A 21,728-nucleotide genomic window follows, 5' to 3' on the forward strand; every position below is an offset into this window, starting at 1 on the left:
TCCTCTTGTCCAAGCTGGAGTGCAATGTGGTGGTCTCGGCTCACTGAAACTTCTGCCTCCTGGGTTGAAACCGTTCTCCTGCCTCAGCCTCTCAAGTAGCTGGGATTACAGGCATGCGCCACCATGCCCGGCTAATTTTTGCATTTTTAGTAGAGATGGGGTTTCACCATGTAGGCCAGGATGGTCTTGAACTCCTGAGCTCAGGCAATCCACCCGCCTCGGCGTCCAAAGAGCTGTGATTACAGGCATGAGCACCCTCGGCCGGCCTATTTTATTTTAAGATGAAGTCTTGCTCTGTAGCCCAGGCTGGAGTGCAGTGGCACGAGCTCGGCTCACTGCAACCTCTGCCTCCGGGATTCAAGCAATTCTTGTGCCTCCACCTCACAAATAGCTGGGATAACAGGCGCCCGCCACCATGCCTGGCTAATTCTTTATTTTTAGTACAGACGGAGTTTCACCATGTTGGCCAGACTGGCCTCGAACTTCTGACCTCAAGTGATCCGCCCACCTCGGCCACCAAAATTGCTGGAATTACAGACGTGAGCCACAACACCCAGCCCCATTTCCTTTATTTTATTTATTATTTCGAGAAGGAGTTTCGCTCTTGCCATCCAGGCTGGAGTGCAGTGGCGCGATCTCGGCTCACTGCAACCTTCACCTCCTGGGTTCAAGCTCTTCTCCTGCATCAGCCTCCGGAGTAGCTGGGATTACAGGCGCATGCCACCATGCCCAGCTACATTTCCTTCATTTTATTTTTTATAATTTACTAGCCTGTTTGTTGATAACAAGACTGGCGGTGCTCAAGGTTGGTCTGGGTGCTCACCGGGCGGTGGGCGTGAACCAGGTGGGAGGGTCTCCAGTGCCTGGTACAAATCTGCAAGAAAGTGCAGGAAACGGCACTAAGGGTGATAGTAAAGTTTTGGTTTGGTGGGGCGGGTAGGCGTTCCAGAGCAGAAATGCGCAGGAAAGGTTTTGCTGCGCTTGTAGGCAGGTCATCCCCAAGAGCTTCTTATTGGCTTGCAGTGAGACAAGATCGCGCCACTGCACTCCAGCCCGGGCTACAGAGTGAGACTCTGTATAAAAAAAAAAAAAAAAAAATAGTGAATGAATATCCATTGACGCATGAAATGGCTGCATTAAAGGAAAACTAGCCAAGAAAAGACAAGGCAAAAAAAAGTCAAGGATCAGTATGAAAAATAAATATATTTTAAAAGATTTGTTTTTAAAGCAACAACACGGGTTTAAATTTTAAAGGGAAAGAAGTAGCTCCGAGATAGAGGAAACAGGATGGCTTCTGAAAAGGGAACATTATTCTTTGAAATGGAAAGAAATTATGACAAGAGGGTAGCACAGACTGAAGAGGTGGAGGTAAAAGGGGGTTCTTGGCCAGACACAGTGGCTCACACCTGTAATACCAGCACTTTCGGAGGCCAAGGCAGGTGGATCACCTGAGGTCAGGAGTTGGAGGCCAGCCTAGCCAACATGGTGAAACCCCGTCTCTACTAAAAATACAAAAATTAGTTGGGCATGGTGGGTGCCTATAATGCCAGTTCCTTTAGAGGCTGAGGCAGGAGAATTGCTTCAACCCAGGGGCGGAGGTTGCAGTGAGCCGAGATAGCATCACTGTTCTCCAGGCTGAGTGACTGAGGAAGACTCTCTCTCAAATTAAAAAAATTTTTTAAAAAGTGTGTGTGGTGGGGGTATCTTGATTTTCTCCATGTGTCTTAGGCCACAACTCTTACATGGTACCTTGCGGAAGAGATTCCTCAACCAATACCTTTACGGTGCTGCCTCCCTGATGGGCTGGGTTCTAAACAGCAGTGCCTTCCCCATCTTCTCAGTCCTTACTCACCTGGGCACCATCCTCCCAGTACATCCCTTGAAACCCTCCAGGGCTCTTTCCCTTGCTCCAGTAAGGAAATCACTTCAGGCTTTGGACAGAGAGACCTGTTTATAAGAAAAGAAGTAAGATGGCCAGGCACAGTGGCTCACTCCTGTAATCCCAGCACTTTGGGAGGCCAAAACAGGTGGATTGCTTGAGGTCAGGAGTTCAAGACCAGCCTGACCAACATGGTGAAACCCCGTCTCTACTAAAAACACAAAAATTAGCCAGGCCTAGTGGCGGTTGCCTGTAATCCCAGCTACTCAGGAGGCTGAGACATGAGAATCTCTTGAACCCGAGATGAATGTTGGAGTGAACTGAGATCGCGCCATTGCACTCCAGCCTGGCTGACAGAGTGAGACTTCATCTCAAAAAAAAAAAAAAAAAAAAAAAAAAAGAAAGAAAGAAAAGAAGTAAGACATACTCGTGCTGTACCTGAATTCAGTTAGTCCCTTAGTACTCATGAAGGACTAGAGAAAGGTGTAAAGTTCTGAAGCATGGAGAAGATGGAGTGACCCCAAAGAGCTCCCCATCTATTAATCTACAAAACATAAAACAATTCCCTAGGCAGCAGGTGAAAAGTCACCCAGAGAAGTGAAAGCTACACCCAAAATTCATGAGTTCTTTGGGGATAGACATCCTTACCTAGTGAGACCAGGCTGCTATACTTCTCCATCATTACATCTCTGTATAAGTCCTTCTGAGCAGCGTCCAGGCACTCCCATTCCTCCTGAGAGAAGTCTATAGACAGATCCTGGAACATGCCCAACCCCTGAAATGACAAACCTAGGCAGCACTGTTGAAATTAAAGGAAAGGTTTTTAAGATGAAGGAAGAGATGGAAAGGTGCTGAAGGATGGAGAGAATATAGTGAGTGGACCAGCTAGGCTGAGAGTGGGGAAGAGTAAAAAAATTAGTGTAACTTCAACAAAGTACCTCCGTGTTCATGAATATTCCTGTTGTGGCCAGCAAACCTCCTTCATAGAATGGGACATTCCCAGTATTCCATGGTTAGAGCTTAGAATGAATAAAGTACATTGATATATAATATTATTTCCCAAATAAATGAAATAGAGTTGAAAAGCACACAGCAAGCTGTAGGCCTGGCAAAGCTTCAAGAATATTACAGTAAACATCTGATATGCAAGTTACTATTTACAACAAAAGCTTAATAAATAGGCACTTCCCCCTTACCATTTTCTTTCTTGTTTTTTTTTCTCGTTTCATTTTTTTGTTTTTGTTTTCACTTTAAGACAGGGTCTCGTTCTGTTGCCCAGGCTGGAGTACAGTGGCACAATCACAGCTCACTGCAGCCTCAACCTCCCAGGCTCAGGTGATCCTCCCACCTCAACCTCTGTATTAGCTTTGACTATAGGCATGCGCCACCATGCCCAGCTAATTTTTTTTTGTATTTTTAGTAGAAACGAGGTTTTGCCATTTGGCCAGGCTGCTCTCAAACTCCTGAGCTCAAGCAATCCATCTTTGGCCTCCCAAAGTGCTAGGATTACAGGCATGAGCCACCACACCCAGCCTTGTCTCTTTTCTTAAAGGAAGACAGGATCTTTCAAAAATATCTACAAAAAGTTTAAAAACCTCTATTGGCCAGGCATAGTGGCTTGCACCTGTAAACCCAGCACTTTGGGAGGGCAAGGTGGATGGATCACCTGAGGTCAGGAGTTCGAGACCAGCCTGACCAACATGGAGAGACCATTTTAGTCTCTACTAAAAATACAAAATTAGCTGGGTGTGGTGGCACATGCCTGTAATCCCAGCTACTTGGGAGGCTGAGGCAAGAGAATCGCTTGAACCTGGAAGGTAGAGGTTGCAGTGAGCCGAGATCGCACCACTGCACTCCAGCCTGGGAATAAGAGTGAAACTCTGTCTCAAAAGAAAAACAACAATTACAACAACAACAAAACCTCTATTGCACTTTGATAATTAGTACTTCCATAAAATAGTATAGATAGTACTTTGATAATTAAATGTACATTGGCTGGGTGTGGTAACCCACACGTGTAATCACAGCACTTTGGGAGGCCAAGGCAGGTGAACTGCTTGAGCTCAGGAGTTCAAGATCAACCTGGGCAACATGGCAAATCCCTATCTCTACAAAAATATATATCATATACAAATTAGCCAGATGTAGTGGGACATGCCTCTAGTCCCAGCTACTTGGGAGGCTGAGATGGGAGGATTGCTTGAGCCTAGGAGGTCAAGGCTGCAGTGAGCTGTGATCCTGCCACTGCACTCCAGCCTAGGCACCAGAGCAAGATCCTGTCTCAAAAAAAAAAAAAAAAAAAGTCAGGCGCGGTGGCTCACGCCTGTAATCCCAGAACTATGAGAGGCTGAGTAGGGCAGATCATGAGGTCAAGGGTTCAAAACCATCCTGGCCAACATGGTGAAACTCTGACTGTACTAAAAATACAAAAATTAGTTTGGCATGGTGGTGCGTGCCTGTAGTCCCAGCTACTCAGGAGGCTGAGGCAGGAAGAATTGCTTGAACCCAGATGGTGGAGGTTGCAGTGAGCCAAGGTCGTGCCACTGCACTCCAGCTTGGTAACAGATCGAGACTGCATCTCAAAAAAAAAAAAAAAAAAAAGTGTGGGTATCATGGTAGGAATAAACTGCACACAGGTCAGACAAAAGTTACAAGGGCCTCTGACAGTATAAACAAGCTTCCTGTGAGACACCTGGTCATGGGTCAGACACTTGAGCATTAGGCTGTGGGCCAGGAAAAAGAAATTTCTGGTGAAAGGCTACTCTAAAGACCCACAGGCCCCTCCCCTAGAGCCCCATTAGAGTGAGGTAGAGTTTATAGCCATTCTCCTGAGAGACCTCAAGATCCAATTAGAAGAAAACCATAACATTTGTTATATAGAAGGCATTTTCCAAACAGTAGTTCATAGATAAAAGATATTGTCTTCCTTTGGATATAAAACAAAATCTCAAAATACACCAAAACTGTTTTGCTTTTACTGAATAATTTTTGTGCATATGTGTTTAGCTGCCAGTGGCTAACAAGCTGTGATTTTCTTTCCTTTCCCTTTTTTTTTTCTTGAGACAGTCTTGCTGTGTCAACCAGGCTGAAGTGCAGTGGCCTGATCTTGGCTCACTGCAACCTCAGTCTCCCATAGCTGGGATTACAGGTGCCTGCTGCCACACCCAGCTAATTTTTGTATTTTTAGTAGAGATGGGGTTTCACTGTGTTGCCAAGTCTGGTCTCGAACTCGTGGCCTCAAGTAATCCACCCACGTTGGCTCCCAAAGTACTAGGATTGCAGGCATAAGCCACCATGCCTGGCCAACTCTGATTTTCTAACTTGCCTCATGTATCAGGTTCATACTGGGAAAAAAACAGGTCAGAGCCATTGGAGCCATGTGTACAGATGTGCAGTAGCTCTGCTAGTAACACTGCTGCTTGCTTCAGCTCTTAAGACAAGAGCTCTGCCCTTGCTCTAGCTGTCTCTCATTCCCCCTAACAGATGGACAATCATGTTACTCCATTAGATTCACTTTCAATATCCCATCATTAGATTAAAACCAACAGGCCAAAAAGATAACTTGAGGAAATGCTTTCACATCCGCAGTGTTCTCATAGGGCCAGTATCATTTAGACATGTCAGGACCATGGTTGCAGGGGACAGAATGGAGTGTCATCCTTAACTGGCCATCCAATGTCATCAGCATGAACAGGAGGACTTTATAGGATATTATCTGATGTTTTCTGAATATTACCTTACAAATGCTCCTTTATTTATAACTTAAGAATAGGGACCCTGTCTTTTAAAGCTTTATACATCCTCAAGTAAAGGTTTTTCATATTAAATCCATTAATAATATCTAAAGGCTGACCTGGAAATTCCATTTCTAAGTATTTATCCAAAGTAAAGAAGTTTTTTCTTTTTTTGAGACGGAGTTTCTCCCTTGTTGCCCAGGCTGAAGTGCAGTGGTGTGATCTTTGCTCACTGCAACCTCTGCCTCCTGGGTTCAAGCGATTCTCCTGCCTCACCCTCCCGAGTAGCTGGGATTACAGGCACGCACCACCACGCTCAGCTAATTTTGTATTTGTAGGAGAGACGGGGTTTCTCCATATTAGTCAGGCTGGTCTCAAACTCCTGACCTCAGGTGATCCACCCACCTTGGCCTCCCAAATTGCTGGGATTACAGGTGTGAGCCATCACATCCTGCCAAGATTTTTTTTTTTTTGAGACAAGTCTCAATCTGTTACCCAGGCTACAGTGCAGTGAGGTGATCACAGCTCACTGCAACCTCTGCCTCCTGGGTTCAAGTGATTTTTGTGACTCAGCCATCAAAGTAGCTTGGAATACAGGCACACACCACCATACCCCGCTAATTTTTTTTGGTATTTTTGGTAGAGAGCAGGTTTCACCATGTTAGCCAGGCTGGTCTCAAACTCATGGCCTCAAGCAAGGCCACTTTGGGAGGCTAAGGTGGGCAGATCATCTGAGGTCAGGAGTTCAAGACCAGCCTGGCCAACATGGTGAAACCCTGTCTCTAATTAAAATACAAAAGGTAGCCAGGCATTGTGGCAGGTGCCTGTAATACCAGCTACTCGAGAGTCAGAGGCAGGAGAATTGTTTCACCCTGGGAGGCGGAGGTGGCAGTGAGCCAAGACTGTGCCACTGCACTCCAGCCTGGGCAACAGAGCGAGACTCTCTACCAAAATATAAATAAATATAAAAATACAAAAAAGCCAGGCACAGTGGCTCATGCCTGTAATCCCAGCACTTTGGGAGGCCGAGGCAGGCGGATGACTTGAGATCAGGAGTTGCAGACCAGTCTGGCCAACATGGCAAAACCCTGTCTCTACTAAAAATACAAAAATTAGTCAGATGTGGTGGCTCACCCTCTAACCCCAGCTACTTGGGAGGCTGAGGCAGGAGAATCGCTTGAACCTGGGAGGCGGAAGTTGTAGTGAGCAGAGTTTGTGCCATTGCACTGCAGCCTGGGCAACAAGAGTGAAACTCCATCTCAAAAAAGAAAAGGATACAAAAAATTAGTGGGGTGTAGTGGCACATGCCTGTAATCTAGGCTACTTAGGAGGCTGAGGCAGGAGAATCACCTGAACCTGGAAGGTGAAGATTACAGTGAGCTGAGACTGCACCACTGCACTCCAGCCTGGGTCACAAGAGCCAAGAGCGAGAACCCATCTAAAAAAAAAAAAAGAATTTCTATTTGGGGGACAAAGTAAAAGAAATGGAGTGAAAGAGATGTAAGGAATTTGAAAGTCAACAGGCTCATAAAGCCAATAAATAATGATGGAACAAAGAAATCACTATTGGCTAAATAAAACCAACGTGTTTTTAAATATTTTTTCAAAATTTAGACAAAGTTTTCCAGTACACTGAGACACTTCTACTATCAAGACTATAATATTGGCTGTGCACAGTGGCTTATGCCTATAATCCCAGCACTTTGGGATGCCAAGGCAGGAGGATCGCTTGAGCCCAAAAGTTCATGTCAAGCCTGGGAAATATAGGGAAACACTGTCTCTGCAAAAATAAAATAAAATAATAAGCCAGGCATGGTGGTATACATCGGGGAGCTGTGACCACCCCACTGCACTCTAGGCTGTGTAACAGAGAAAGACCCTGTCTCAACAAAAAAACTAGAATATAGAATAAATGACATTCAGGTAAGTGGAATATTAGGTGTTCAATAAACATAGGTTATTCCTTCCCCATCTCCATAGAATCATCAATTTTTTTTTAAAAGAGAAGTTTTGATTAGAATCTAAAAATATCAATACTTGTCTTTCCAAAAAAGGAGGGAGGATTTAAATATAACAATTTCTTGGTTATTTCTACTTTTTTCATTGTTGCTTAATATTAGTAATGAAAATGCAATTGCTCCCTTTCAAACATAGTTTTAATTAGTTGCACAAAATGCCACCTTATAGTCTGATGTACTTCAAATTTCCCTATCTATGAAAGCTAAATTTGGATATTATCATCTCAAGGATATTAAAATCTCTGTCTTTAAATCTATCTAGGGTTCTACATTTTCTGTAAGCCTTAGTGAATCTCACTATAGTCCTCCTTCCCTTTAAAAATGCAGTGATAGGCTGGGTGCAGTGGCTCTTCCCTGTAATCCCAGCACTTTGGGAGGCTCAGGTGGGAAGATTGCTGGAGCTCAGGGGTTCAAGACCAGACTGCGCAACATGGCAAAACCCCGTCTGTGCAAACATTACAAATATTAGCCCGGCATGGTGCCATACGCCTACAATCCAGCTACTTGGGAGGCTGAGGAGGGAGGATCCCTTCAGCCCTGGAAGTCAAAGCTGCAGTATTCCATGATCCTGCCACTGCACTTTTGGAGGCTGAGGCAAGTGGATCACCTGAGATCAGGAGTTCGTGACCAGCCTGGCCAATATGGTGAAACCCTGTCTCTACTAAAAATACAAAAATTGGTTGGGTGTGGTGGCAGGTACCTGTAATCCCAACTATTCAGGAGGCTGAGACAGGAGAATTACTTGAACCTGGGAGGCGGAGGCTGCAGTGAGCTGAGATTGCACCACTGCAGTTCAGCCTGGGCAAGGCAGAGTGAGACTTTGTCAAAAAAATAAAATAAAATAAATAAAAAATAAATAAAGAAAGAAAGAAAGAAAGAAGAAAAAGAAAGAAAGAAAAAGAAAATCAGTGATAGGTGAGTCACCTCATGCATGTAATCATAGCACTTTGGAGGCAGAGGGGGAGGATCACTTGAACTCAGGAGTTCAAGACCAGCCCAGACAACATAGTAAGTCTTCTTCCCTACTGAAAATTATTTTTAATTACGCCACAGTGCTAGTGTGTGCCTCTGGTTTCAGCTTATTTGGCAGGCTGAGGTAGAAGGATCATTTGAGCATAGGAGATCAAGGCTGCAATGAGCTGAGATCGTGCCACTGCACTCCAGCCTGGGAGACAGAGTGAGACCCTACCTCAAAAATAAAAATAAATACATGAATAAAAATTCAGCGATGGAGTTGATGGACTTGAGTTTGAAGACCCCCAACGTGTACCCGTTTGGAAAAAACTCAACCTGTGTTCTTCCTCTGCTTCACACCAAAACCACAACAATCAACCCAGAAGACTTCTGTGGCCTCAAAATATGAGATTTCTCCCTATCAGCAAGCAAGGAATCAGTTCTGCAGCAGACACCAGCTGGGTGTCTACCAATTCGATTCTGACACTATCTACCATGAGATAGTGTCACCCCACAGATTGCGGGCTCAGCCCCCAAAACTGCCCCCCTTTCAGACACCAGTCACAAGTCCCAGCCTCTGGAAATTATGACTGATGGGTTTAATTTGGAGTTCCTATGACCCCCTCTTTGGGTTTGATTAATTTGCTAGAATAAAATGCCTCACAAACCTCAAGGAAACACATTTACTGTTTGATTATAAGGACATTCCAAAGGATATAGATGAAGAGATGCCTAGCACGAGGTATAGGAGAAGGGGCACAGAGCTTCCATCCCCTCCCTGGGCACGACCCTCCAGGAACCTCGTGTTCAGCTCTCTGGAAGCTCTCCGAATCCACTCCTTTTGGGTTTGTAAGGAGGCTTCATTACGTAGGCATGATTGATTAAACCATTGACCACTTGCCATCAACTCAATCCTCAGTCCCCTCCACTCCCCAGGGGTGGGAGGGTAGGGGCTGAAAGTCCTAACCCTCTAATCCTGCCTTGGTCTTTCTGATGACCAGCCCACATCCTGAAGCTATTGCTCAATCACTAACATATAAAAAGCCAAAGCCTGGGTGCAGTGGCTCATGCCTGTAATCCCAACACTGGGAGCCTGAGGCAGGCAGATCACTTGAGGTCAGGAGTTTGACATCAGACTGGCCAATATGTTGAAACCCCGTCTCTACTAAAAAATAAAACAAAGACAAAAATTCGCCGGGTGTGGTGGCACATGCCTGTAGTCTACTCGGGAGGCTGAGGCAGAAGAATTTCTTGAACCCAGGAGGCAGAGGTTGCAGTGAGTGGAGATTGCACCACTGCACTCCAGCCTGGGTGACAGAGCAAGACTCCGTTTTCAAAAAAAACAAAAAACAAAAAACAACAAAAAAAGCAAGACCTTAGGACATTCCAAGGATTTTAGGAGTTGTATGCCAGGAAATTGGGACAAAGACCAAATCTGTATTTGACAAAATCACAGAACCGTATGAGTATTTAATTCAATACAGACATGGAAACTGGCCCAAGCATTTACTCACAGATGACTGGGCAAATCCCTGGTCCTGTGGGTACAAACTATTGATCAAACCCCCAATCTCATTCCTACGCCTAAAATACAGCAAAGTGAAAGATCTTATTACCTATTTGGACTGAGATTAGCACCATCCCATAAACTGCATGGATTTCAATCCCAGGGCTATGGCGTGTGATGCCACATAGAATATGCACGAATCTTCTCTCCAGCAATTGAGTTGTTAGGATAAAGACTCTTGTCTTTGCCTTCTTTCTCTCACAGCCAAGAATATTAAGGAAGGAGGACACAAAGGATGAGGTTGGAACAGAAGTTTGAGAAGCAAAAGAAGAAAGCTCTCCCCAGCGGAGAGGGGACCCGAAAGAGGGTTGCCAACTAAGAGGCTGAATCTGGGGGTTTTGTGAACTGGGAAGGGGAAGAATGTGTTCATTGGTCTGTGGGCTGTCTTGGAGAAAGCACTACTTCGTTGGGCCCGGGACCTTAGCCTGGGACCAATCAGCGGCTGAAGTGAAAGCTTGGCCCAGGACCAATCAGTGGCTTAAGTGAAAGTTGGGCCCAGGACCAATCAGGGGCTGAAGTGATGATTCATTGAGGTTCAGCTCACAGTCCAAAGCATGTCCAGAAAAGGAAAGTGGCCGCCGGAACCTGTTAATCCAAGCTGCACCGTTTTGTAAGCCCCCACCATTTCACAGACCCTGGTCAGAGGGAAACATTCCACTGGGGTTTGGGTTGCGAGAAACATCCTCCCCAACCGCCTGACTTCCTTATCACATCCTGCTGGGAAAAGGCCCAAGAAACATCCTTATCAACATTCTCCCAGGCAACAAGCCATACTGCCCAGACCCCTCCTGCCCAGGCCTATAATTACTCCAGGCTGTAAGCGGCAGTGGGCTCTGGCATTTAGTTGGTTCCCTCCATAGAGCCGCCAACTCTCTCTTTCTTTAACCTTCACCTTCCCTTCAAAATCTAACAGAGCTCACCGTATACATGCCCACAAAAAAGCTACTATTTCCTGGAAGCCCGCTGGTCACACAAAGGACAAAGGCATTTCTATGGTGGGCCTCGGTCCCTTATCAATGCAGCTGAAGAATGTCTTTAGGACAACCCCCTTTGCTAGTTTTCCTTCTCTGTGCCTGCAGCCTGATTTTTCAGGCTGTTTCTCTGTTTAAAGGAGTTTTACCAAGGACCCACCCTAACTCCCTAAAGGGTTTTTTCTCTCAAGGGGACACACAAAGTTCCAATCGCACACATGCCTCCCCACATCCACTTACCCTCTGCCTCACAGCCAATCACACTCTCCTCTCTCACACAGACCACGGGGCCACACAAGTTGCACCTGCACAGACCTGCAACTCACGCACACACAGTACTGCACACACGCAAAGTTACACACCCACCCTGGGACACGCAGCCCCAACCATACAGTCACCGGTTGTCCCAATCCGCATACACAACGCGGCTCGTCCAGGACACACACATCCACTCCGAGCGCGCACAGTCACAAGCGCCCACCTTATCACCCAGAGTCAGCACCACACAGCCACAGTCACAGACCACGAAGACCCACGACAACCATCGCAATCACACACGCAAACTCCTCTCCTCAGCCCTCCACACACAAAAGGACCGGAGCGGGATTCCTCATCCTCAGCTTTCTCTAGTTCCGCTCGGGGCCAGCCTGGCCAAGTGACTCCGGACTCCAAGGCGCGGCAGCAGCTAATTGCGCCCAGCGAAAGATTCTGCCACCTGGCTAAGAGGAAGCCGAAATCTCGCGAGACTTGGTGTTGGCCTGCGGGATCCTCCGGGAAATGTCCAGAGCCCGACTGCTCCCTTACAAAAAATACAAAAATTAGCCGGGCCTGGTGCTGGGCGCCTGTAATCTCAGCTTCTTGGAAGGCTGGGGCAGGAGAATCGCTTGAACCTGGGAGGTGGAGGTTGCAGTGAGCCAAGATCGCGCCGTTGCACTCCAGCCTGGGTGACAGAGCGAGACTCAAAAAAAAAAGTAAGCAGACGTGTCTGCTGCCCACGTGAAGTTTACATTCTAGTCTGGAGAAAAAAAAAAGATTTTAAATTAAAAGGGGAAAATGAAGTAATTTTATATTGTGATAAATACTATGAAATAAATCAATAGGTGGTATAAGCAGTAACTTGAGGGATACTTCCCGTAGCATTGATAGGACGGGTGTCTGAGAGAGAACCCTCGAGCTTTGGTGGTGAGGAGCCAGCAGTGTGGAAGGGTATTCCAAGCAGAGGCACAGTTACACTGAAGACCCTGAAAAATCAGAGAGCACTTGGAGCGTTCCGGAAACAGAAAGCAGCCTGGTGTGACTGAAGCTTAGCAAATGAGTGGGAAATTAGTTTAGATTTAGGATGCAGAGGTCGGCATTTTCCAATTCATATGAGAAAATGATAGTGCTGAGATTACAGGCGTGAGCCACTGCACTCAGCCCCAAACCAAGTTTTTATAGCAGCAAGAATAGATGTTCTGGTAGGGTCAGCGTCTAAAGATTTTACAAACAATATCTCTTCTTCTAGTTTGCAGTCATTATTGAAATAACAAACATAATCCTATTGTCAGGCCTTACTCTCAGTAACTGATTTCATTGATCTGAATAGGAAACTTACTTGATTAATCAGCTACTCTTTGGTATTACCTGACATCTCATTAATGCATCTTTGAATTGAATTATTGCTCAATAGGAGTGATTGTGAAATAGTGGCAATGTGTTACATCACTATTGAAGTTACCGTCTCTAATGTGAGTCTTATGACAGTTTCAGCAAGTATAAAGCACTATGGAGTTTTACAATGATTTCTGTAATCTTTTCTTTTTTTTTTTTGAGACAGAGTCTCGCTCTGTTAGCCAGGCTGGAGTGCAGTGGCATGATCTCAGCTCACTGCAAGCTCCTTCTCCGGGGCTCAAGTGATTCTCCTGCCTCAGCCTCCCGAGTAGCTGGGATTACAGGCGTGTGCCACCACGCCCGGCTAACTTTGTATTTTTAGTAGAGACAGGGTTTCACCATGTTGGCCAGACTGGTCTCAAACTCCCAAACTCAGGTGATGCGCCTGCCTCGGCCTCCCAAATTGCTGGGATTACAGGTGTGAGTCACCGCGCCTGGCCTATTTCTGCAATTTTATAAGGCAATTATTTCATCATAATTTGTTTGCTTATCCTTTTTTTTTTTTTTTTTTTGAGATCGAGTGTTGCTGTATAGTCCAGGCTGGAGCATGGTGCTGCCATCTCGGCTCACTGCATCCTCCGCCTCTCAGGTTGAAGCGAGTCTCCTGCCTCAGCCTCCCGATTACCTGGAATTACAGGTGCACACATCATGCCCGGCTAGTTTTTGTGTTTTTAGTAGAGACAGGATTTCACCATATTACCCAGGCTGGTCTCCAACACCTGGACTCATGTGATACACCCACTTTGGCCTCCGAAAGTGTTGGGATTACAGGTGGGAGCCACCACACCCCGCGGCTTGTCCTTCTTAAATAAGAAGTAACAGTGTTACAGTTCAAAATTCTATTTTAAACTTTTTAAATATTCTGTTTCTCGACTTTATCAGGATGTTTCTTTTTTTGATGATCCACAAATCTTGATGATTTCATAGCCCTGTTTGTAAAAACAAACAAAAAACAAACAAATAAAAGCTATTATTCATAAGAAACAAGCTGTTTTGAGTTAAATGGGGTTTTCAATACAACCATAAGCTAGGCTAGGCACCATGGCTCATGCCTGTAATCCTAGCCCTTTGGGAGGCTGAGGTGGGTGGATTGCCTGAACTCAGGATTTCAAGACCAGCCTGGGCAACAGGGTGAAACCCCGTCTTTATTAAAATACAAAAAATTAGCTGGTTGTGGTGGCATGTACCTATAGTCTCTGCTACACAGGAAGCTGAGACAGGAGACTTGCTAGAACCCAGGAGGTGGAGGTTACAGTGAGCCAAGATCATGCCACTGCATTCCAGCCTGGGCAACAGAGTGAGACTCCATCTCTAAAAACAAAAACAAACAAACAAACAAAAAACAAAACCAGCTGGCCAGATATTCACTCATTCAGATGTAGTCAACTCTTTTCATTTTCAACACTTAAAACAATTAATGCTAGGTTGAATTACTTTCATAATAAAATAATATTTCAAATTATTTCATAATATGAAATAAAGTATATATTTCATAATATATGCTTTCAATATAAAATATAAACTATTTTACATAATTCCCAAAGCACTGAGGATCAATCATAAATACTATCCACAAGGCAGCCAACAGACACACACAGACCACCTCTCATATAACTTTGGGATAGAGCATTCAATTAAGAAAAAGTCTTCCAGGTATAGCCATCAATTTGCCATCATTTTGTAGCACTGATCTTGCAATGATTATTTTTTGAGGTGGAGGCTCACTCTGTCACCCAGGATGAAGGGCAGTGGCACGATCCACTCACTGCAACCTCTGCCTCCTGGGTTCCAGCGATTTTCCTGCTTCAGCCTCCCATGTATCTGGGATTACAGGCAGGTGCCCCCACTTCCGGGTAATTTGTTTTGTATTTTTAGTTGACACAGGGTTTTACTATGTTGGCCAGGCTGGTCTTGAACTCCTGAGTTTCAGTGATCCACCTTCCTTGGCCTCCCAAAGTGCTGGGATTACAGGTGTGAACCACTGTGCATGGCCTGATCTTGCATGGATTTTTTATCTTCCATAAAATGATTAATGCTTCCATAAAATATTAATTATTAATATTTGAGAGAAATTAAATACCAAGGAGTAAAATTTTGTGCAATAGGCCAGGCACGGTGGCTCATACCTGTAATCCCAGCACTTTGGGAGGCTGAGGCATGCAGATCACTTGAGATCAGTAGTTCTAGACCAGCCTGGCCAACATGGTGAAACTCCATCTCTACAAAAAACACAAAAATTAGCTGAGCGTGGTGGTGTATGCCAGTAATTCCAGCTACTTGGGAGACTGAGGCAGGAGAATCGCTTGAACCCAGGAGGCAGAGGTTGCAGTGAGCAGAGATTGCAACACCGCACTCCAGCCTGGGTGACAGAGTGAGCCTCCATCTCTGAAAAAAAAAACTGTGGAAGGCCACAAACCATTGCAACAACTATAATTCATTTTACCTTCAATAACCAATGTTCACCCTCTTAGGGGCAATATCACTCCCATTAAGAATGCTTGGTCAGGCACAGAGGCCCATGCCTGTAATTCCAGCACTTTGAGAGTCCAAGGGGGGCAGATCCGCTGAAGTCAGGAGTTCCAGACCAGCCTGGCCAACATGGTGAAACCCTGTCTCAACTAAAAATTCAAAAATTAGCCAGGCATGGTGGCATGCACCTGTAGTCCCAACTACTCAGGAGGTTGAGGCAGGAGAATCACTTGAACCTGGGAGGTGGAGGTTGCATTGAGCCGAGATTATGCCACTGCTCTCCAGCCTAGGTGACAGAGTGAGACCCTGTCTCAAAAACAAAAAAAAAAAAAAAAGAATGCTTCCAGTAAGGCTAAATAAATATACAAATTAGGCATGTGGCATGTGTGTTAGTATACGTACAATATATTTCCTAGTTCTGCTCACTAAGAGGGCCTAGAAGCAATGACACACCCATAGCAATGAGCACACGTGTCACCCCGATCTTGGTGATTTTGTTTTTGTTTTGTTTTTAAAAATAGAGACGGGGGTCTCACTGTGTTGCCCAATCTTGTCTCAAACCCTTGGCCTCAAGCGATCCTCCTGCCCCAGCCTCCAAAAGTGATGAGATTACAGACCTGAGCCACCTCACCCAGCCCAAGATTTTGGTGCTTTGTAAATAATACTTTTCAATAAAAGAAACCAAGGATTTTTAATAAATGGTTTATTCCACATCTGGGTCAGGGAAAATACCAGATGAATCAAAACACTTTATGGTGCCAGAAAGTTGGGATTTAGTCCCACACCCCAACCCCCTGATAAAGGCATGCTATAAATAGAACACAGGAGCAAACCTAAAGAAATACCCAAAGCCAGTGGTTTTTTTTTTTTTTTTTCTTGACGCAGTTTCACTCTTGTCACCCAGGCTGGAATGTAGTGGTGTGATCTTGGCTCACTGCAACCTCCACCTCCCGGGTTCAAGCGATTCTCCTGCCTCAGCCTCCCAAGTAGGTAGAATTACAGGTGCCTGCCACCATGCCTAGCTAATTTTTTGTACTTTTAGTAGAGATGGGGTTTCAGCAGGTTGGCCAGGCTGGTCTCAAACTCCTGACCTCAGGTGATCTCCATGCCTCAGCTTCCCAAAGTGCTAAGATTACAGGCATCAGCCATTGCTCCTGGCCTATGTTCGTATTGTTTTCAGTATCACAACCACATACAAGTTCAATTGCACATATACTATGTTCTCTACAAATGTGCAGTTTGGACCTGACTCGTCTTGGTACTCTACAACAAGAGCATTGCATTGTCACACATGTAGACAATGAATTGACTCAGAATCACAAATACTTGTACTGGGGACCTGTAGGGAGAAGCCAAGCCCTAGGAAGAGTGCAAGGTCATCATCTGGGAAAGGAAATACTAGGAGTATTTGGAGTGTGAATAGTACTGTATTGAATTCCAATTCATTTCAAAATATATTTCACAGATTATCACAAACCAGGAAATAAGTTGTGTGTATTTTTCTTTGTTTTGTTTTGTTTGTTTGTTTGTTTTTTTAGAGAGAGTTTTACTCTTGTTGCCCAGGCTGTAGTGCAATGCCACGATCTTGGCTCACCTCAACCTCCACCTCCCTGAAACCTCTGCCTCCCAGGTTCAAGTGATTCTCTTGCCTCAACCTCCCAAGTAGCTGGGATTACAGGCATGTGCCACCATGTCTGGCTAATTTTGTATTTTTAGTAGAGATGGAGTTTCTCCATGTTTATTATTTTTTTTTTTTGGGGGACAGATTCTCACTCTATTGCCCAGGCTGGAGTGCGGTGGTGAGATTTCAGCTCACTGCAAACTCTGCCTCCTGGGTTCAAGCGATTCTCCTGCCTCAGCCTCCCAAGTAGCTAGGATCACAGGTGCCTGCCACCGTGCCTGGCTAATTTTTGTATTTTTTAGTAGAGTTGGGGATTCGCCATCTTGGCCAGGCTGGTGTTGAATTCTTGACCTCATGATCCACCTGCCTCAGCCTGCCAAAGTGCTGAGATTACAGGTGTGAGCCACCGAGCCTGACCAGTTTGGGTTTTTGGAGACAGAGTCTTACTCTGTCTTCCAGGCTGGAGTGCAGTCTCATGATCTCGGCTCACTGCATCCTCTGCCTCCCAGATTCAGGTGATTCTTCTGCCTCAGCCTCCCGAGTAGCTGCGATTATAGGTGCATGCCACCAATCCCGGCTAATTTTTTTGTATTTTTGGTAGAGATGGGGTTTCACCGTGTTGGCCAGGATGGCCTCGATCTCCTGACCTCATGATCCACCCGCCTCAGCCTCCCAAAATGCTGGGATTACAGGCATGAGCAAGGATGCCCAGTGAACTGTGACCATTTTCAAAGCCATGATTTATGGGAATAGCAATCCTTTCTCTTTGTGTAAATAAACAGAGGCCACCAAAATAAGAACAAAGAGAGGCTTATGCATACAGAACTTGCTACAGAGTAAGGGTTCTGTTTAAGTTCCATTTGTTTAAGTTGTTTATAGATTCTGAATATTATTAGGCCTTTGTTGGATACATCATTTGAGAGTATCTTCTCCCATTCTGTAGTTTTGCTCTGTTGATAGTTTGTCTTGTTGTGTTTACGCTTTTATTTTACTTTAATTTTTTTTTTTTTTTTTGAGGCAGAGTCTCGCTCTGTCACCCAGGCTGGAGTGCAGCGGTGTGATCTCAGCTCACTGCAACCTCTGCCTTATGGGTTCAATGGATTCTCTTGCCTCAGCCTCCTGAATAGCTGGGATTACAGGTGTGCACCACCACCACCTAATTTTTGTATTTTTATTAGAGACAGCATTTCACCATGTTGGTCAGGCTGGTCTCAGACTCCTGACTTTGTGATCGCCCCACCTGGCCTCCAGCTTTTGGTTTAATTAAGTACCACTTGTCTATTTTTGTTTTTGCTGTGATTGCTTTTTTGGAATCTTAGCCAAAAATTCCTTGCCAAGGCCGATGTTGAGAAGACTATTTCCTAGACTATTGTCTTCCAGGATTTTTATAGTTTGAGGTCTTATATTTAAATCTTTAATCCATTTGGAGTTAATTTTTGTATATGGTGTCTGGTTAGGGGGCCCAGACTCAGTCTTCTGCATGTGGGTAGCCAGTTATCCCAGAATCATTTATTGAACAGGGAGTCATTTCCCCATTGCTCGCTTTTGTTGACTTTGTCAAAGATCAGATGGTTGTAGGTGTGTGACTTTATTTCTGGGTTCTCTAACCTATTCCATTGGTCTATGTGTCTGTTTTTGTACCACTAGTATGCTATTTTGGTTACTGTAGCCTAGTAGTATAGTTTGAAGGTGCATATATTATTCCCATTAGCAGTGGACTGGATAACGAAAATGTGGTAATTATATACCATGGAACACAACATAGCCATAGAAAAAGAAACCATGTCCTTTGAAGCAACATGGATGCAGCTGGAGACCATTATCCTAAACGAATTAATGCAGCATCAGGTAACCAAATACCCCATGGTCTCACTTATAAGTGGGAGCTAAACAATGAGTACACATGGACACATAGATGGGATCAACAGACACTGGGGCCTGCTTGAGTGGGGAGGGTGGCATGAGGCTATGGGCCAAAAAACTATTGGGTATTGTGGTCACTACCTGGGTGATGATCTCATTTGTACACCAAACACCAGTGACATGCAATTTACCCATGTAACAAGCCTGCACATGTACCCCTTAAACATAAAAATAGAAAAATTAAAAATAAATAAATAAATGAGGTATGTCTAATTGTTGAATGTTGTGAATGGTAACCAACAGAGCCATTGAAAATAGTGACAGTGGCCGGGTCGGTGGCTCACGCCTGTAATCCCAACACTTTGGGAGGCTGAAGTGGGTGGATCACGAGATCAGGAGTTCGAGACCAGACTGGCCAAGATGGTGAAACTCCGCTTCTACTAAAAATACAAAAATTAGCCAGGCTTGGTGGCTCATGCCTGTAATCCCAGCTACTCATGAGGCTGAGGCAGGAGAATCACTTGAACCTGGGAGGCAGAGGTTGCAGTGAGCCAAGATTGCACCACTGCACTCTAGCCTGGGTGACAGAGCAAGACTCTGTCTCAAAAAAAAAAAAAAAAAAACAAAACAAAAGAAAAAAGAAAATAGTGAGAGCACCACATAAGAAAAGTGGTTCAGGCACTGGATTAAGGGGTGAGTGTCAGCCAAGTCATCAGCTATCAGAACAGGAAGCCATCAGGTAATATATCAAGTTGATATATTAAGAAGGAGGGGCCAGGCATGGTGACTCACACCTGTAATCCCAGCACTTTGGGAGGCTGAGGCAGGCAGATCACGAGGTCAGGAGATCGAGACCATCCTGGCTAAAACAGTGAAACCCCGTCTCTACTAAAAATACAAAAAAATTAGCCAGGTGTCGCGGCGGGCACCTGTAGTCCCAGCTGCTGGGGAGACTGAGGCAGCAGAAGGGAGTGAACCTGGGAGGCGGATCTTGCAGTGAGCTGAGATCACGCCACTGTACTCCAGCCTGGGTGACATAGCAAGACTCTGTCTCAGAAAAAATAAAAATAAAAAACAGAAGGAAGAGGATCTACCTATTATATAACAGAGATAAGCACTCAGATATATAGATTATAAATAGTTGAGAAAATTTAAACATTTGATTATTCAGAAAGTAGACTTGGGAGCATTGGAGAAACGGTGGGGGAGTAGACTGCATGGAAAGCTCTTTCTTAGTGTGGGATTTTCAGTTATGCACATAGGTTTCTTACATAACATGGAAAATTCAATTAAAGAAGAAACAACGTTGTGTTTTGGGATCCCAAAACTTCAGTGATTGATTACAAGGATTCTTAAAACTGAGTCAAGCTGAAGATACTTTAACTCTTACAAATAATGAGTTAGCTTTTTATCTACTATAAAGACATCCTAATACCTTTATACCTAAAGTGATATCAATGGCAAATTGTTGTATAAAAAAAGAGAATGCTTTATAATTAAAGAAAAAAAGAAAGAAATGTTACATAGTAGCCCTCCCTTATCTGCAGGAGACACGTTCTAAGACCCGCAGTGGATGCCTGAACCTTGGATCACATGGACCCAATTGCCGTCAATCAGAGCGCATTTCTGTTTACGATTTCCACGCACAAATTTAATGCCTTTTTCATCTTAACTAAGCACTTATCACACACATGGCTGTACTTTTTAGAGCTTGGGGTGCAACAAACAAGACTAACAGAAATTTATTTTTCCTTCTTACACTTTCACCATTAAAGGATTTGTTCTTACCATCGATCTTAGCAACCTGAGCACACGACTTCTCTCTTTCTTTCTATTTTTCTTTTTCTTTCTTTCTTTCTTTCTTTCTTTCTTGCTTGCTTGCTTGCTTGCTTGCTTGCTTGCTTTCTTGCTTCCTTGCTTCCTTTCTCTGACTCTTTCTCTCTCTCTTTCTTTTTTCTTTGTTTCTTTCATCTTTCTTTCTTTATCTTTATTTATTTATTTATTGAGATGGAATCTCACTCTCTCACCCAGGTGGCAGTTAAGTAATGCGATATTGGCTCCCTGTAACCTTCATCTCCCAGGTTCAAGTGATTCTCATGCCTCTACCTCCCAAGTAGCTGGGAATACAGGCGCCCGCCACCACGCCCAAATAATTTTTGTGTTTTTTTTAGCGATGGGTTTTCACCATGTTGGACAGCCTAGTCTTGAACTCCTGACCTCAAATGATCCACCCGGCTCAGTCTCCCAAAGTGCTGGGATTACATGTGTGAGCCACCGCACCTGGCCCATATATGCCATTGGATGATCGCAAATAATTATATGAATCTTGGAGAACATCATGGAAAGATGTTCATCATCTTGTTATCTGGTTATTTCAAGAGTGGAACTGGAGGGGGAATACTGCCTTTCCTGTGCATTTATTTGTAATGTTTCATTTTCATTATGAACATGTATTATTTTAATATGTTTAAATATTAATAAACACAGGCAAAAATATGTAATTTTAATTCAAGCTGAAATCGTCAAGGCAATCATACATAACCGACGGAGCAAATAAAACATTTAAAATCCCTGAATGAAAAAGAGGGGATGCCGGTGCACGGTGGCTTATGCCTATAATCCCAGCACTTTGGGAGGCCGAGGCAGGTGGATCACTTGCGGTCAGAAGTTTGAGACCACCTTGGCCAACATGGTGAATCCCTGTCTCTACTGTAAATACAAAAATTAGCCGGGGGTGATGGCATGCACCTGTAATCCCAGCTACTCGGAAGTCTGAGGCAGGAGAATTGCTTGAACCTGTGAGGTGGAGGTTGCAGTGAGCCTAGATCGTGCACTGCACTCCAGGCTGGCTGGCACAGTGAGACTCTGTCTCAATAAATAAGTAAACAAACAAACAAACAAATGGAGGGGAAAAAACACAATATAAAAACCAAGTGATCTAAAAGTAGCAATATATCATAATGCCTAAATATGTGTAATTGGTGGGGCGTGGTGGCTCCAAT

The 21,728-nt window shown here is 44.5% G+C and overlaps 1 long non-coding RNA gene and 1 other non-coding gene across 2 annotated transcripts in view; one reads left to right on the top strand and one right to left on the bottom strand.

Moving 5' to 3' along the window:
• The window catches only part of LOC112131812 (uncharacterized), a 50,677-nt gene extending 36,443 nt beyond the window's left edge, over nucleotides 1-14,234 (top strand). Inside the window, exon 8 of the transcript XR_008515328.2 lies at nucleotides 10,357-14,234. This is a non-coding gene — a transcript (uncharacterized LOC112131812). The remainder of the gene's footprint in view (nucleotides 1-10,356) is intronic.
• LOC129051247 (uncharacterized) lies at nucleotides 429-3,004 on the bottom strand. Its single transcript, XR_008515334.2, has 3 exons — nucleotides 2,528-3,004; nucleotides 1,853-1,947; nucleotides 429-874 (listed from the first exon to the last, which is right to left on the bottom strand). It is a non-coding gene; the product is annotated as an uncharacterized LOC129051247 (long non-coding RNA).
• Nucleotides 14,235-21,728: the final 7,494 nt, after the last annotated feature.

The sequence above is a fragment of the Pongo abelii genome, chromosome 19 (assembly GCF_028885655.2).
Source record: "Pongo abelii isolate AG06213 chromosome 19, NHGRI_mPonAbe1-v2.0_pri, whole genome shotgun sequence".
NCBI lineage: Eukaryota > Metazoa > Chordata > Mammalia > Primates > Hominidae > Pongo > Pongo abelii.